Source organism: Puma concolor, chromosome C2, assembly GCF_028749965.1.
Source record: "Puma concolor isolate L17-30 chromosome C2, mPumCon1.1.hap2, whole genome shotgun sequence".
Taxonomy (NCBI): Eukaryota; Metazoa; Chordata; class Mammalia; order Carnivora; family Felidae; genus Puma; species Puma concolor.
In genome coordinates this window covers 48,119,639-48,136,679 of record NC_141675.1, presented here as the reverse complement: position 1 = coordinate 48,136,679, position 17,041 = coordinate 48,119,639, and positions in this window count along the sequence as shown.

Sequence of the window (17,041 nt, the reverse complement as noted above, 5' to 3'; positions counted from 1 at the left end):
TCTATAGTTAAGAGTCTGGTTTTATCATTTGTCTCTTTTTTTTCTTTGTTCATGTGTTTTGTTTCTTAAAATCCACATGTGAGTGAAATCATATTGTATTTCTTTCTCTGACTGACATATTTCATTTAGCATTATACCACCTAGATCCACCCATGTTGTTGTAAATGGTAAGATTTCATTCATTTTTATGGTTGAATAATATTCCATTGTATCTATATACCACATTGATGGATGCTTGGGCGGCTTCCATAATTTGACTGTTGTAAATAATACTGCAATAAAAATAAGGGTAAACGTATCTGTTTGAATTAGTATTTTTTGTATTTTGGGGGTAAATACCCAGTAGTGGAATTACTGGATCATATAATTCTATTTTTAATTTTTTAAGGAACTTCCATACTGTTTTCCACAGTAGCTGCAACAGTTTGTTTTCCCATCAACAGTACCTGAGGGTTCCTTTTTCTCCACATCCTCACATTTTAGCCATTCTGACAGGTGTGATGTGATATTTCATTGTGGTTTTGATTTGTGTTTCCCTGATTATGAGTGATGTAGAGCATCTTTTCATGTGTTTGTTAGCCATCTGTATGTCTTCTGTGGAGAAATATCTGTTCATGTTTTCTTCGTATTTTTTAATTAGGCTTTTTTAAAAAAATATTAAGTTGTAAAAGTTCTTTATGTATTTTGAGTACTAACCCTTTATCAGATATGCCATTTGCAAATGGCTTCTCCCATTTGGTAGGTTGTCTTTTTTTATTGTGTTAGGTTTCCTTTGCTTTGCAGAAACTTTTTATTTTGATGTAGTCCCAAAAACTTATTTTTGCTTTTGTTTTCTTTGCCTCAGGAGACGCATTTAAAAAAAATTCTGCTACAGAAGATGTCAGAGAAATTACTGCCTGTGCTCTCTTCTAGAATTTTCATGGTTTTAGGTCTCAAATTTAATTAATTCTTTAATCCATTTTGAGTTTCTTTTCATGTATGGTATAAGAAAGTGGTCCAATTTCATTCTTTTGCATGTTGCTATCCAGTTTTCCCAACACCATTTGTTTTTGTTTGTGTTTTTGTTTGTGTTTTTGTTTTTGCTTTGCTTTTTTTAAAAAATATAATTTATTGTCAAGTTGGCTAACATACAGTGTATATAGTGTGCTCTTGGTTTTAGGGATAGATTCCCGTGATTCATCACTTACATACAACCTCAGTGCTCATCCCAACAAATGCCCTCCTCAATGCCTCTCCCCTCTCCCCTGCCCCCCCACCCTCCATCAACCCTCAGCTTGTTCTCTGTATTTAAGATTCTTTATGGTTTGCCTCTCTTCTTCTCTGTAACTATTTTTCCCCCTCTCTTCCCCTATGGTCTTTTGTTAAGTTTCTCAAGTTTCACATTTGAGTGAAAACATATGATACCTGTCTTTTTTTACTGACTTTATTTCACTTATAATAATATCCTCCAGTTCCATCCACATTGCTGCAAATCAGCACCATTTGTGGAAGGGACTTTTTCCCATAGTGTATTCTTGCCTCCTTTGTCAAAAATTAATAGGCCATATAATTGTGGACTTGTGGGACTCTCTATTCTCTTCCATTGATTTATGTGTTTACTTTTGTGCTAATCTATCCTGTTTTGATTACCACAGCTTTGTTGTATATGTTGAAATCTGGGATTGTAATACCTCCAGTTTTCTTCTTTCTCAAGATTATTTTGGCTCTTCAGGGTGATTTGTGGTTCCATACCAAGTTTAGAATTATTTGTTTTAGTTCTGTGAAAAACACTGTCAGTATTTTGATAGAAGCTGTAGTAAATCTGTAGATTGCTTTGGAAAATACAGACATTTTAACAATATTTGTTCTCCCCATCCATGAGCAAGGAATATCTTTCCATTTGTTTGTGTTGTTGCCAATTTCTTTGTGTTCAATTAGTGTTTCATGGCTATCTGAGTATAGGTCTTTCACCTACGTTGTTAAGTTTATTCCTTAGTATTTTGGGTTTTTTTTTTGGTTGATTTGTAAAAATGGCATTGTTTTCTTAATATATGTTTCTGCTACTTCATTATTAATGTATAAAACAACAGATTTCTATATATTGACATTATATCCAGCAACCTTACTGCATTCATTTATCAGTTCTAGTAGTTTTTTGGTGAAGTCTTTCAGGTTTTCTATATATAGTATCATGTCATCTGCAAATAGTGAAAGTATTACTACTTCCTCACCAATTTGAATGCTGTTTTTTTTTTTCTTGTTTTGATTGCTGTGACTAGAACTTCCAGTACTATGTTAAAGAAAAGTGGTGAGAGTGGACATCCCCATCTTTTTCCTGATCTTAGAGAAAAAGATTTCAGTATTTAAGCATTGATTATACTGTTAGCTACAGGTTTTTCATATATGGCCTTTATTATGTTGAGGTATGTTCCCTCTAAACACATTCTGTTGAGTGCTTTTATCATGAATGGATGTTGTATTTTGTCAAATGCTTTTTTTCTGCATCTATTGAAATCATATATTTTTTATCCTTTCTCTTGTTGATGTGCTGTATCACATTGATTGATTTGTGAATATTGAAACACCTGTGCATCTCAGGAATAAATATCACTTGATGTTGGTGAATGATTTTTTAAATATATTGTTGGACTTGGTTTGCTGATATTTTGTTTAGGTTTTTTTTGCATGTATATTCTTCAGAGTTATTGAGCTGAAGTTCTTTTTTCTTTTTTTTTGTGGTGTCTTTACCTCATTTGGTGTCAAGATAATGCTGGCCTCATAGAATGAATTTGGAAGCTTTCCTTCCTCTTCTATTTTTTTGGAATAGTTTGAGAAGAATAGGTATTATCTCTTCTTTAAACATTTGGTGGACTTACGAAGCTATCTAGTCCTAGACTTTTGCATGTTGAGGGTGTTTTGATTGCTGATTCAGTTTCATTGCTGGTGATAAGTCTGTTTAAATATTCTATTTCTTCCTGATTCAGTTTTGGAAGGTTGTCTCTTTCTAGGAATTTATCCATTTCTTCTAGGTTGTCCAATTTGTTGGGATATAATTTTTCATAATGTTCCCTTATAGTCCTTTATGTTTCTGTGGTGTCAGTTATTTCTCCTTTTCCATTTCTGATTTTGTTTGGATCCGCTCATTTTTGATGAGTCTGGCTAAAGTTTTATCAATTTTGTTTATCTTTTTAAACAACCATCTCTGGTTTCATTGTTCTGTTCTATTGGTTTTTTTAGTTTCTATTTATTTCTGCTCTAATCTTTATTATTTCCTTCCTTCTACTGATATGGAGCTATGTTCATTTTCTAGCTCCTTCTTTCTAGGTGTAAGTTTTATTTGATATTTGAGATACTTATTTATTATTTGTTTATTTGAGAGGTTTTTTTGGCTTCTTGACTAAGGCCTGTATTACTGTAAAGTTCCCTCTTAGAACAGCTTTTGCTGCACCACAAAGATTGTGGACTGTTGTGTTTTCACTTTAATTTGTCTATTTTTTTATTTCCTCTTTGATTTCTTGGTTGACCCATTCATTGTTTAGTAGCATGTTTTTTAACTTCCATGCATTTGTGTTCGTTCCAGATTTGTTCTTATGGTTGATTTCTTATTTCATAGCATTGTGGTCAGAAAAGATGCATGATATGACTGATTTTTAAAAAATTGTTCAAACTTGGTTTTGGCCTAACATGTGATCTGTTCTGGAGAATGTTCCATGTGCAGTTGTTAAGAATGCACATTCCACCTTTTTTGGATGGAATATTCTGAATATATCTGTTAGACCCATCTGTTCCAATGTGTCAAAGCCACTGTTACCTTGTTGATTTTCTATTTGGATGACATATCCATTGATGTATGTGGAGTATTAATGTCCCCTACTATTACTGTATTACTATTGATTACTTCATGTTTGTGTTTAGAAGATTTATGTATTTGGATGCCTTCATGTTGGGTGCATAAATATTTACAATTGTTGTATCTTCTTGTTGGTTTGTCCCCTTAATGATTATATAGAATCATTCTTTGTATCTTGTTACAGTCTTTGTTTTAAAGTTTATTTTGTCTGATGTAAATATGGCTTCCCTGGCTTTCTTTTTACTTCCATTTGCATAATCAATGCCTTTCCAGCCCTTTCAATCTGCATGTATCCTTAGGTCTGAAGTGAGTCTCTTGTAGGCAGCATATAGATGATTCACACTTTTTTATCTTTTCATCTTCCTATGTCTTTTAACTAGAGCATTTAGTCTACTCACATTTAGAGTATTTATTGATATGTATGTACTTATTGTCATTTTTGTTACTTGTTTTATGGTTGTTTTTGTAGTTCTCTGTTCTTTTGCTCTCTTCTCTCATGGTTTGCTTACTTTCTTTACTGATATATTCGGAGTTCTTTCTATTTTTTGTATAGCACTTGTTTTCTATTTGTGGTTACTATTGATTTATATGCAACATCTTCAGCATATAGCAGTCACTTAAGTTTAACTCATTCTGAAAGCACTAAAGTTTTAATCTTCTCTTCCCCATGTTTTAGGTATATTGTGTCATACCTTACATCCTTTTATTTTGTGAATTCCTTGACAGCTTTTATTTTTACTGCTTTTGTGCTTCCCACTTTTCTTACTCCTACTTATAGTCTTTCCTTTCCATTTGGAGTCCTCTTTATCATTTCTTATGGGACTGGTTTAGCGGTGATGAATTCCTTTGATTTTGTCTGTCTAGGAAACTCTTTATCTCTCCTTCTATTCTGAATGATAGCCTTGCTGTATAGACTATTCTTGGCCGCAGGTTTTTGTTTGTTTGTTTGTTTGTTTTCCCTTTCAGCACTTTGAACACATCATGGCATTCTCTTCTGGCCTGTAAAGTTTCTGCTGAAAAATCAGCTGATAACTTTACAGGGTTTCCATTGTATGTAACCTTTCTTTTCTCTTGCTGCTTTTCAAATTCTTTCTTTATCACTAATTTTTCTCATTTTAATTACTATGTGTCTTGGTGTGGACTTCCTTGGGTTGATTTTGTTGGCAGCTCTCTGTGCCTCCTCGATCTAGATTTCTGTTTCTTTCCCCAGATTTGGGAAGTTTTTAACTATTATTTCCTCAAATAAATTGTCTGCCCCCTTTAATCTCTCTGTCCTCCTTTTTGGATCCTTATAACATGAATGTTATGCTTGATGGTGTCAGTGAGTTCCCTTATGTATTCTCTTTTATTACTTTTTTTTTTTTCTTTGCCCTGTTTAGCTTGATTACTTTCTATTACTCTGTCTTCCAGGTCACTGTTCTTTTCTTCTTCTTCTCATCTTTCATAGAAGTCTCTTATGTGTGTTGCATGCATCCTACCATCACTAAGCCACGTTTGCCTTCAGTTCAGTTATCTACAATGACTCTCTTTGTTGTGGGCAGGGTTTGGTGTCTCTGTTGTTAATGGGCCAGTCTGAGGCTTCCTTGGGTTAGATTTGGGTCAGACCAAGCAATGGCCAGAACTGCAGTCATGCCAACCCCCAGAGTGCTCTATCTTGGAGACTTTTGTTGGTGGGCAGGGCCTGAAGTCAGACCAACTGTTTGCCTCCAGCCCACTTCCAGGGCCACAGTAGGACTGGTCTGTGGAGTTATCTTCCTCTCTTCTCAGGACAGGAGTCACTTTGGACTGTCGCTGGCCCCTCTCATTGCTGCTTGCACACTACCACATGGTGGGGCTGCTTTGGATGGATTCCTGCCAAGAGCATGTTGGATGAGGTGGGTCTGTAGAAGAATACAGGGGCAGGGGTGCAGTGTTAGCAAGATGTACACTGGTCTTCTGTGGGAGGGGACCTGTAGTCACTGGAGAACTGCTGAGGATAGTTACGAGGTGGTGGGTCCACAGAAGAATGCAGGGCAGGCATGCTTTTTCAAAACTAGGTAGAGAATGTTCACACTGAATAGGTTCCCACAGGTGTCTGTATATGTATTATGGGTGACAGGGAAGGGAAATGGTGCCCACCGCCTCTTTTGCTCTTGGAGAAGTTTTTTGAAGATCCCTGCCCCTCCAGCACACGTTCTGAGATTAGTAAATTAATCTCATGCCTGAAAACCTCAGGCATTTTTCAAACTGCTGCTTCTAGGCTGTGTCTCAGCAAGGCTGTTTGCTTTGCTGTTTCTTTAAGGGCAGGACTCAGTTTCCTATAGCCCTCTGGCTCTCCCAGACCCAAGCCTGCTCATTTTTAATTTCCAGATGTTAAATCCCACTGATTGTAAGTACTCATGGTGTTAAGTCCATCTGGTTTTCAAAGCCAAATGCTGTGGGGATTCATCTTCCCAGTGTGTGTCTCTGGTGTATGGAGTACCTGATGTGTGGAGTCTGCTCCTTTCCTTCTCTTTACCTGTGGTGGTCCTCCCTCCCACAGACAGTCCTGTGGGTCCATTTGACTTTTGACTCCTCTACCCTTTCTCACCTTCTCAATGTGGCCTTTTTAAAAACATTTAGCTGTGGAGTGTCTGTTCCACCAGTCTTTAGGTCATTTGGGGGGTTATTTACACTGATACTAGCGTTAGCTAGGTGTATCCAGGGGACAAAGTGAGTTTAGGATCTTTTTGTTCCACCGTAGTTCTCAGAAGTCACTGTCACCTATTTTTAAAGATATTTTGTGCATTGAAACAAATTCAAACCATGTAAGAAAAGACAAATTTTTAAACTTCATTCTGAATTCCACCACCATAAAGTTTGCTATCATACACATATAGACTATCTTTATTTGTGTAGACTTATTTATTTATTATGTATTTATTTATTTATAATTTGTAGTAAGCTTGTGAGGTACAATGTCATTATTTTTCTTTTCCTCATACTTGGAGAGCTGTGTGTAGACATTTTAATTGTCTAATACTGTGCAGCAGTGACTTAAGTAGCTTTTCACTAGTCTCATTAATTCTCTGTGTGTCTGTCTGTCTCTGTCTCTCATCTTTCCTGTGAGTTACAGTGTGAAAATCTGAAAGTATTAATTTCTGTATTCAGTAGATTTTCTCAAGGGGAGGAGACAGGGAAAAAGGGCTAAGGTAGAAGGACATCTGGGTTCTGATATAGGTTCTGATATTTGGTTTAGTATCCTAGACCAGGGTTTTCTGAGTATGACTGGGGATGCACCCTGGTACCATAGGGGATGGGGGAGGAGAAAAGAGTACCATTAAACTGTAGACTGTATTTGAAATTCAGAGTGTAGCTGTGGGTACTTTATTTCTGAGAGCATCAACTTTCATTTTCTCCATTTCCCTATAATTTCTGGTAACAATTTCTACCATGATTACATATGCATATACATATTATATATATATGATATTTCATAGTTTGGTGATGTTTTGAGAATATCAAGACTTAGTCAAGATACCAGACTGCCTTCTGGATTTGGGAGCAGTTTAAACCCCACTTGGTCTGCCTTTCCTCTCCAAAACCCTCTACTTCCCTCTTGAACTTTGTTTTTTTTGTGTGTTTTTTTTATTTGATTGTGTTTTTGAAGCTTACATGTTACATCATGTTTCTGTCTTTTTTTATTGTTTTATATGTATATTATATATAATTTTCTCATTTTGTTAGGTATTGAGGAAGAGAAATTTATGTAACTTAACTCAGAAGTCCAGAGTCTGGTAATAACAGATATCCCTGGAAGTATCAGGAACCTCTGTTCCAATAATTCCACTCATCCACTTTATTTCTCTTTATCTGCTCTTCTTAACATCAAAAAGAACAATAATTCCTCACTTGAGCCACACTTAGAATTGGGAAAAGCCCCAGCTTAAGCTCCAAATAGATTCTTAAATCTTCTGACATTTTACTCTATGAAGGGCTTTTCTTCTTTTTTTTTAAGACTATCTTAGGAAAGACATTAATCTCTCTTAAGATTTTTGAACTAAATCACATTTTTCTAGGGCACACTTTAGAACAAATTGCCCTAACAAAGGTCATGACATAGTCTCAAGATATAATAAGTAGCCGGGTGTGTTACATACTCTAACCACTACATTTAAGGTAATTTAATGTTACTTATTTTTAAAATAATCATGATAAAAGTTATAATACAATAATCTGGAGTTATCTGATAGAAGTTTCAAAAATAATTTTGTCCCACATTCCAGAGGAATTGGAAAAGAATATATAAGTGAAAAATTTAGAGGATAGTTAATAGTAATTCAAAGGAGCTAAGACAAGTCAATGATGACTGCTAGGTAATTAACTAAGGAATCAATTATCTATTCCTTTAAATAGTAAAAATTAGATATTAGAAACAACCTAAAAATCTAATAGCAGTGAAATATTTAAACAAATTTTGAAATTTTCAATTAATGGAATATTATTAATATTTAGGTCTTTAAAAAGGGTCAGGACATCTGGGTGGCTTAGTCAGTTAAGCATCTGACTCTTGATTTCGGCTCAGGTCATTATCTCATGGTTTCTGAGTTCGAACCCAGCATCAGGCTCTGTGCTGACAGTGCAGAGCCTGCTTGGGATTCTCCCTCTCCTTCTCCCTCTCCCTCTCCCCTGTTCTTTTCCTATCTCTCAAAAAATAAACTAAAAAATAAATAAAGAAAGAAGGTTGATTTGTATAGTGGAAAACTCAAACCTTATGTTAAGTGAAACATGAGCTATAACTATATATATGGGATGACATCAGTTACACAAAATAATCTATATATCTGCTTGAAAAACTAGATGGAATTACACTAACATATTTTAGGAGAATTTATTTCTGGATTGTGGACTTTGGGGTAACTTATTTTCTTTTTTATACTTTGTTATGTTAATGAGTACACATTACTCTTAAAAGAAGAAAAATATAATTTTATGTCAATTAACAATACTAAAAGAGTTATAGTTATCAGAATAAAGAGTCAGGAAAAGACTGCTGATGCACTTTCTATGCAAAACCTACAAACATTTTTTCCAGGAGACCAAGGCTATGCAAAAATCAAAGAATGGAGATTTTAAGTTCTAGGCATATCTCTAGATGAAGTAAAGATTTTCCTAACTAGAATGGAAAGCTAAGGTTTAGTTAAGTGGTAATTGGAAATGATTGAGTACTAATGAATGAAGACTATCATAAAATTTTAGATTTAGTTAAGACTTCAGAGGTCAGTGAATCCAAACTTTTGAGAGGTTCACAAATCCTTTCTTCAGTTCACTTGTTAAATGGTCATCCAGTTTCTTTGGTTTGTATACCAGGTTTGAAATACCTCCAGTTGACATGTAGCACACCACTTTTAGAGATGGTCTACTCTATCTGTTCACAATTCTAGGTGTTAGAAAGTTCTTCCCTATGTGGAATTGGAATTGAATTGGTCATTCCTGGAACTCCCATTGTGTCCATTCTTGAAGAGTACTAAGAATATGTGGGAAGCAATTTTTAATCAGTAAAAAATATTGATATGTTTTCATGGGGGTAAGGAGAGAAAATTGGAAGGGTATATACTTATGAAGTCAACATTTTTTTTTCCCACAACAGTGTTTCTAATACTTCGCCCATTTTTGATCTTCTCTTATTCACCCCAGAATAATTATCTTCAGTTTCATAAGACAATTCTTCTTGTGACATGGTTTCCAACACCTACCAGTCCAGGGTACTCGTTTAGAAACCATGCTGATTTGTTCTATTGTTCCAATTGTTCTGACAAACTGGTCAGTCTGGGAACTATGTTTCTCATTACTCCCATCCCTGTATAGTTCTGAGTTAGAGCAATTAAAAAAGGAACTTGCATAAGATTCAGAGGGCAGGAGGAGGTAGTGGTTATCACTTCTATAGATCTTAACAGGCAAATGCAGTGATAGACAGTGTTTAGAGAGTTTCCGTTTGTTCTCATTCTCTTCTGCTCCACATCTAGGTCTTTTTCCTGACTGCTGTCCTTGCTGCCCAAGAGCAGCCCCCAGCATACTCCTAGTCACATGGGGGAAAACACACTGAGGTAGTAACAACACAGAGACACCAACCAAAGCTGTCCCATAAAAGTAAAATTTGAACCACATACACAATTTAAAATTTTCTAGTAACCACATTTTTTTAAAAAAGTAAAATGAAACAGGTCAAGACAATTTCAATGTTTCTATAACCCAATATTGCTAAAATTTATCATGTCAACAAATAAACAATATAAAAAAATGATTAATGAAACAGCAGGGAGGCCAGTGTGGCTAAAACCCGGTGAATGAAGTGGATAGTAGTACCGGATGAAGTAAATATGTAACCAGGAACCACATGATACAGGACACCGTAGACCCCAGTGATGGTGTGGAATTTTGGAAAGTGTAATGAGACTTTTGAGAGGAAGAATGACATGAGCTGATTTGTATTGTTGAAGAATAGCTCTGGCTGTTTCAGTGGAGAAGAGACGGTAAGGAAGGAAATATGGATGTGGAGAGCAATTAGGAGACTTTTGCAGTGACCTAGATGAGAGACGATAGGGGCATGGAGTAAGGTAATATTATGAAAGTGCTGATATATGGAAAAGCTGTGATACATCTTCCAGGTAGAGCTGAAAACAGCTGCCCATGGTTGAATGTGTAATGTGAGAAAAAGAAGACTTAAGGACGGTGCCTATCCTTTTGTATTAAGCGCTTAGGAAAGATAGTGCCTTTTACTATCAAGATGAAGACTAAGAATGAGTTTATTCTGTTTGGCTCTATCATAAAATATTTTAAATATTGATTCTTTGTTCTTTAGATAAGCACATCTTTATCTAGATCACAGGCATAAATCTTGAGCTAAAGAGAGCTAATTATAGAATTCATGATTTCATTCAGCTTAATACCCAGGTGTTCACATGACATCCGGAATATAGTTAATTCATCTCACTCCACTATTTTTTGTCAAAATACACTTACACATCTCCATAAGTATAAAAGTTATATACTCATATACTATGAGTATCTCAGTTGATTAAGTATGTGACTCTTAGCTCAGTTCATGATTTCACGTTTCCTTGAGTTTGAATTCTGCTTTGGGCTCCCCTGTCAGTGCAGAGCTTGCTTGGGATTCTTTCTCTCTTCTCTCTCTGCCCCTCCCCGACTCACTTTTGTTCATGTGCTCGCCCTTGTGCGTGTGCTCTCTCTCTCTCTCTCAAATAAACTTAAAAAAAAGTTATTCAGCATCATATTTTGTATGGCATTACTCCCAAATTAGTAGCCTTATTTCTTCCTTCCCCACTTAGCCTGAACCACTAATTCAATGAATTCTTGCCTATATCCTCCAGTCTCTCAACACGTTGTCCTTCCAGCCCATCTGAATTATCAGTCCCTAACATGGGATTAATCCAACCATCTGCTTGCTCAACAGGTACTTCAAAGCTGCCAAACACTGCTGGAGAATATTGCGTAACTGGATCGCTTAAACTTATTACCTATTTACCATTTCCAACCTCAAATTTGTTGCTCAGTGCTACTGGGCAATCCTGTCATTTGTCTCTAGAGACCTTTCTCATTTACTAAGGTGACCATTTTGTGTTTTTATACTCCTCAAACTTGCAAGGTTTTTTTTTTTTTTTCACTTATATCCAGGAGGGAAAAAAAAATACTATTTTCTAGAAAACAGACAATATACACCCAGTAATCAAATTTCCTCTTCCAACTACAACATTATATATATTAACACTCATCCTTATCTTCCAGATGCTGCTCTATCATCTCTCCTTCTTCACTGATTGCTTTTTTCCTTCAGCAAATATGCTTAACTCTCTTTACCCTAAAGCTCACCTTCCTCGGTCTCTTGCCCCTCTTCAGCTAGTATATATGTCTATGTTCTTCTTTCACTGCAGGTTTTATTAGGAAGTTTCATAATCTGCTGCAATCACATCCTTCCACTGAATCTGTTCTTTCCAAGGTCATCTGTGACCCACAAGTCTTAAATTCTGTTGTTTCACGTCTTTATCCTATTTATCATATCTGTAGCCCTTAATGCTGTTGACCATAGTCTCTTTCTTGAATCTCTCAATTATAAGATGCTGGTCCTAACTCCTCTGATCAATTCTAGATATTGACTGATCTATCCTTCATGATCTCTTATACAGGGTAACTCAAGAGTCTTTCCCACATCTTCTTTGGGTGCTCATTCCTCTACATGAGTGAATCATAAAATCAACTTTCACTTACTGTAGCAGCCATGAAAATGTGCTGCTCAAATCTCCTGTTGTGGGGAACAGAATTGACTAACAGCCCCACTTACTGCCCTTATGGGCCCACTACCACATCTGTGCCACAGCCATGCTTCCCCTAGGCTGCTCGCAGCTAATGACTGAGTGTGGTGGGATTCTAGTGCAAACCTACCCCTGCAGCACACAGGACTCCTCTAATAAGTGACTGGTTCAAGGACTCCCTTCAGCTTGAAGAAAACTCTCTTCAGTTGTGCTGCAGTGCAACTCTTTCCACCCAAACCTTCTACCTCCCCCCTCCTTGGTGTCAGACCAGCTTTCTCCTGTCTTTCTCCTCTTTCTCCTTCATGAGAGTCTCCCCTAATAATTCTTTTGCATACTTGATCCCATCTTAGCATCTACTTCTTAGAGGATCAGATGTAACACAGCTACATACCAAATGTTGAGTATCTCTAAGTCCTGCACTGAGCTTAAGATTCATAAATAAACTGCATTTTCTTTTTTTTTTTTTAATTTTTTTAACGTTTACTTATTTTTGAGACAGGGAGAGACAGAGCATTAATGGGGGAGGGTCAGAGAGAGGGAGACACAGAATCTAAAACAGGCTCCAGGCTCTGAGCTGTCAGAACAGAGCCCGACGTGGGGCTCGAACTCACGGACCACGAGATCATGACCTGAGCCGAAGTCGGACACTTAACTGACTGAGCCACGCAGGCGCCCATAAACTGCATTTTCAATGACTTCACCAAAGTGGTTCAAGTGCATCTCACATTCAACATATCTCATATGTTAAATTCCTCATCTTGCCATACATCCATAACCCTTTCTAGCAAGTTTTGCCTATGTAATAGCACCATCATCCAACCAACTTCTTGCTGTTGCTTATCGTCTTTTCCTTGGCCTGAGCTCAGGCATTCATTAAACTATTTTGGACTTGTGCTATGTCAGTTATGGATAACTGGCTTTTACTCTTGCCTCTCTTCAATTCTGTGTTCACAAAAGGTTCTCCACAAAATTTTCCCTCATATCTGCCTGTATTATCACTGTTATTCCTTTCATTTACCCATCACTATGTACTTCCTGGCACTCACTAAATAAATATCCCATACTTGCTCATGCCTTGAGTCTTTCTCATGGTATTTGCAGATGCTAGCCTTTGAAGATGCTAGTTTATCATCTCCTGTCTCTGTTGCTTCAACGTCCATACATTTTTCAAGATGCAACTTGAATGTTATTTACTCAGTGAAGCTCCATCCTCAAACCAGCTATCACCACAAAGATAGAAAATCTTTTATCTTTATTATCTTAGTACACTGTACAGACTCCAATTACAGAATTCCTTGCATTTTGCTATAGTTATATGTGTAATCTGTCTCTGTCACTATGTTCTAAGACTATATTGTAAGAAGGAATGCACCATGTATTATTAGTTTATGTCTGTCCAATTCTTTGAATGGTGACTCCATCATAGTAGATATTCAATAAATATTGTGAAATTAACTGAAGCAGCAAAGAAATTAAAGTTATATTGCTTGAAGTTCTCTTGAGAAATGCATACTAACTCCTAGTGATTATCACAATGTTTTTTAAATGCTTGAAAATAGTCTGCTTAACAGCTTTTATTTCCTCCATTAAATCAGATAGGAAGATGTCAATGTTTGAGACTACTACTCAAGATTTGAAACAAAACTCGGGGTTAAATCTATCATTTTCTTAATTAAGGGAGAGCAATGCTGGATACAGTCTCATTTGAGCAAAGTAAACCACTGATGTTATGCAGGTTTGAGGGGAAGACATGTTTGTTTTGAGATATGTTTGCCATAGAGGAAAGACTATTGTCATGGCAGTCTTCGAAACATATCTTATATTGGATATAAAAGTGCATTTGTATTGGTTACAGAAGTAGAATGGGTTAATGGCAGCCTTAGAAATGTGTTCAATGGAATGAGTCTGCTACCCAGTGGCTGACTTTCAAAGCATGAGGCTATCGCTGTCTGGTTGACTTTCATAAATACATTCACTGAAGCTACTGTCATTGATTGATTAATAAAATTTAAAATCAGTTTTGGTGATTTCTTGTAACCATGGCTATGGAACAGTCAGTGATTGATTAGATAGAAATAAAACTATTTCAGGTGGATGTTTTTGTGATGGCTATAGAACAACCAGTTTTTTACTAAAAGTGTGAGGGCTTTCTGTTACCCTCAAGTATTATCTCTTACACGCTTATTTCTTACCTAAGTCTATGAACTTTGGATTCTCTAATATACACTAGTCTTTCACAATCATAGATACCCACATGCCTTATTCCTAAAATCAATCGATGAGATACAGGAAATTGAAAATAATATAGGAATATCATAATAAATGCCACTGCTTGGTGCCACATAGTCTCCTCTGGAGGGGTTATCTTTTACTTAGGATAAATCAATAAAAATATTAATGCAAGGAATCCTAAATTGGGAACTGTCCATAGGGCTTATTTTTTTTCATTTCAGACTTATTAAGTAATGTCACATGATCTTTAAGTCATATAACATAGGAGCTCAGGTTTGCTGAGGCAGCTTTTTTGAAAGTTATTCTAAATGAAGCATAGGAACCAGAAAAGAAAAGTGAGTTGACATGCTTTAACTTGTGTTAATCACTTTTCACATATTAGCAATAATTTCCAAAGCCAAGTGAGGTAGGTGTTGTTATGCTCATTTCTATTTAAAAAAAAAAAAAAAAAAAAGGAACTTCAAGGGGTTAAGTAATTTTTTCATAGTCATGAAGCTTGGAACTGACAAATTTAGATTTCAAATCCAAGTATTTATTTAAGTAGACAAAAGAATTTTTCCCTCTCTACCACACTTCCTGCCCCAAGGGAAAATTAGTACTTCCACTTTGAAAAAATCAGTCTGGAAAGGGAATGCAATGGAAATTGAGGGAAAATTGCAGTCTTCCTGACATTGAAAACTACTTATCCTAAATTTTATGATATTTCTGAACCCCTTCCTCATTGTTTTTTTTTTTAAGTTTATTTTTGAGAGCATGAGTGGGGGAGAGGTAGGGGGGTGGGGCAGGGAGAATCCCAAGCAGTCTCTGCACTGTCAGTGTAAAGCCCCACAAGGTAGGACTCGAACTCATGAAACTGAGATCATGACCTGAGCCAAAACCAAGAGTCAGATGCTTAACCGACTGAGCCAACCAGGTGCCCACCATTGGCTGGATTTTAAATGGTGGCCCACAACACAAAAACTTAAATATTGTTAAATTTTAGAAAGTTACCCAATCTTCACATTCCCTCTGTTCTCACATAAACATTTGCTGTACAGAAAACCATGTTATAAGAAAATGTGGTATAACAAGGTTCTAGTGGGTAACATAAATGGTTACTCCAAAATATTCACATTTTAAACAAAGGAGTCTAGGGGCACCTGGGTGACTCAGTGGGTTAAATGAAAATACTGGATCATTTTGTAATTCTATTTTTAATGTTTTGATTAATTAAAAATTTTAAATTGTAATATATATTACAATTTTAATTGCCAAAGAGAGGAGTAAAGCATAATGATAATTTAGCATATACAAATTTAAAACCAAATGAAATTTTCAAAAGAAACACAACTTTTTCTTGATTCTAAGCAATAAACTAATTTCTTTTGTGAATATTCAAAAATATAGCATTGAGAAATGGCTCTAAAAGTGACCTTTCTACTTGAGAAGTACACAGTACCTGCTTTCATTAAATTGTTTTGTATAGCCTCTGTTTAATATCCCAGTACCTTTAATATTTCATTCTATTTGTATTTATAATGAGTGACATACATTGGATAGCATATTCAACATATTAAATGAATATTCTGGTTTTTAAAACTTTTATTTATTTTTGATTAGGTAACATATGGCACAGAACACATAGAGTAAAAGTCTTCCCTAACCCTGTCCTCCAACACTCCAGTTTTCAATGAAAGGGAAGTAATATTCAGTACTATGATTCAAGAAATGTTCCCTGAAATAAAGGAAGACTTGGATAGTTTGAATGTATTCATCTTTTATCTCAAAAAAAAAAAATCAATCCAGAAGTCAACTGTGAGATATATCCTAGTAAAATCATTGAACTTAAGAATAAACAAAAGATCCCTCTGGTTTTCTGGGCAAAATCAAAAACTCACTTAGAAGGGAAAGAAAATTGGGTCAGCCTCAGATTTCTTGTCAGCAATAATCAAAGTAAGAAAGGAGTGCAGCAACCCTCTTTGTAAACTTACAGAAAGAATGGGAGGGAAATAAAGGATTTTATATCCAGCCAAGATGTTCTTCAAATATTGAGGCTACCCAAGAATCTTTCCTGGGGAATCTACTAAAGGATGAACTTCATTTAACAAAGAGATGATTAAGGAAACCAGCAAAAGAACTGGTAATGAGGGTTAAATATACTTATTTGTAGATCTAAGATTACAACAAAGTGAGAATGAGAGAGAAATTAGCATGTAAATATTCTTTGCTCTGTCAAAGTAGCACATCCAAAAAATGGGAAAAAAAGAAAGTAAAATACACTTATAACTGATGGAAGGGTGATGGGTAGAAGTCAAAGAAAATTTTTTGAAGTTGACAAAGTAGTTGACTGTAACTAAGGAGAAAGGAGACTAAGGAAATGAAAGTATTAAGATAATTAAAAAAAAAACCTATATCTTAACTACAAACTACTACACAATAAAAGAAAAAGTTTAAAAAGCAAAGAAAATAGACAACTTAATGAAAGACACATAGTAAATATAATTGTGTTATAAAAGACAAAACTTATCAATTATTTTGATAAATGTAAATAGGCTGAATTTATTTAAAACTTTTTAGATTGGCTTACAGATCAAAACCAGAATATGGAATAGTCTATGAGACAATTGATTTAATTTCTTCCAAAAATGATTGTCATTCCTCTGCGTTTTCTTACCTTGATTGAGCATTTGCCAACAGCAGCTTTTTTCCTGTT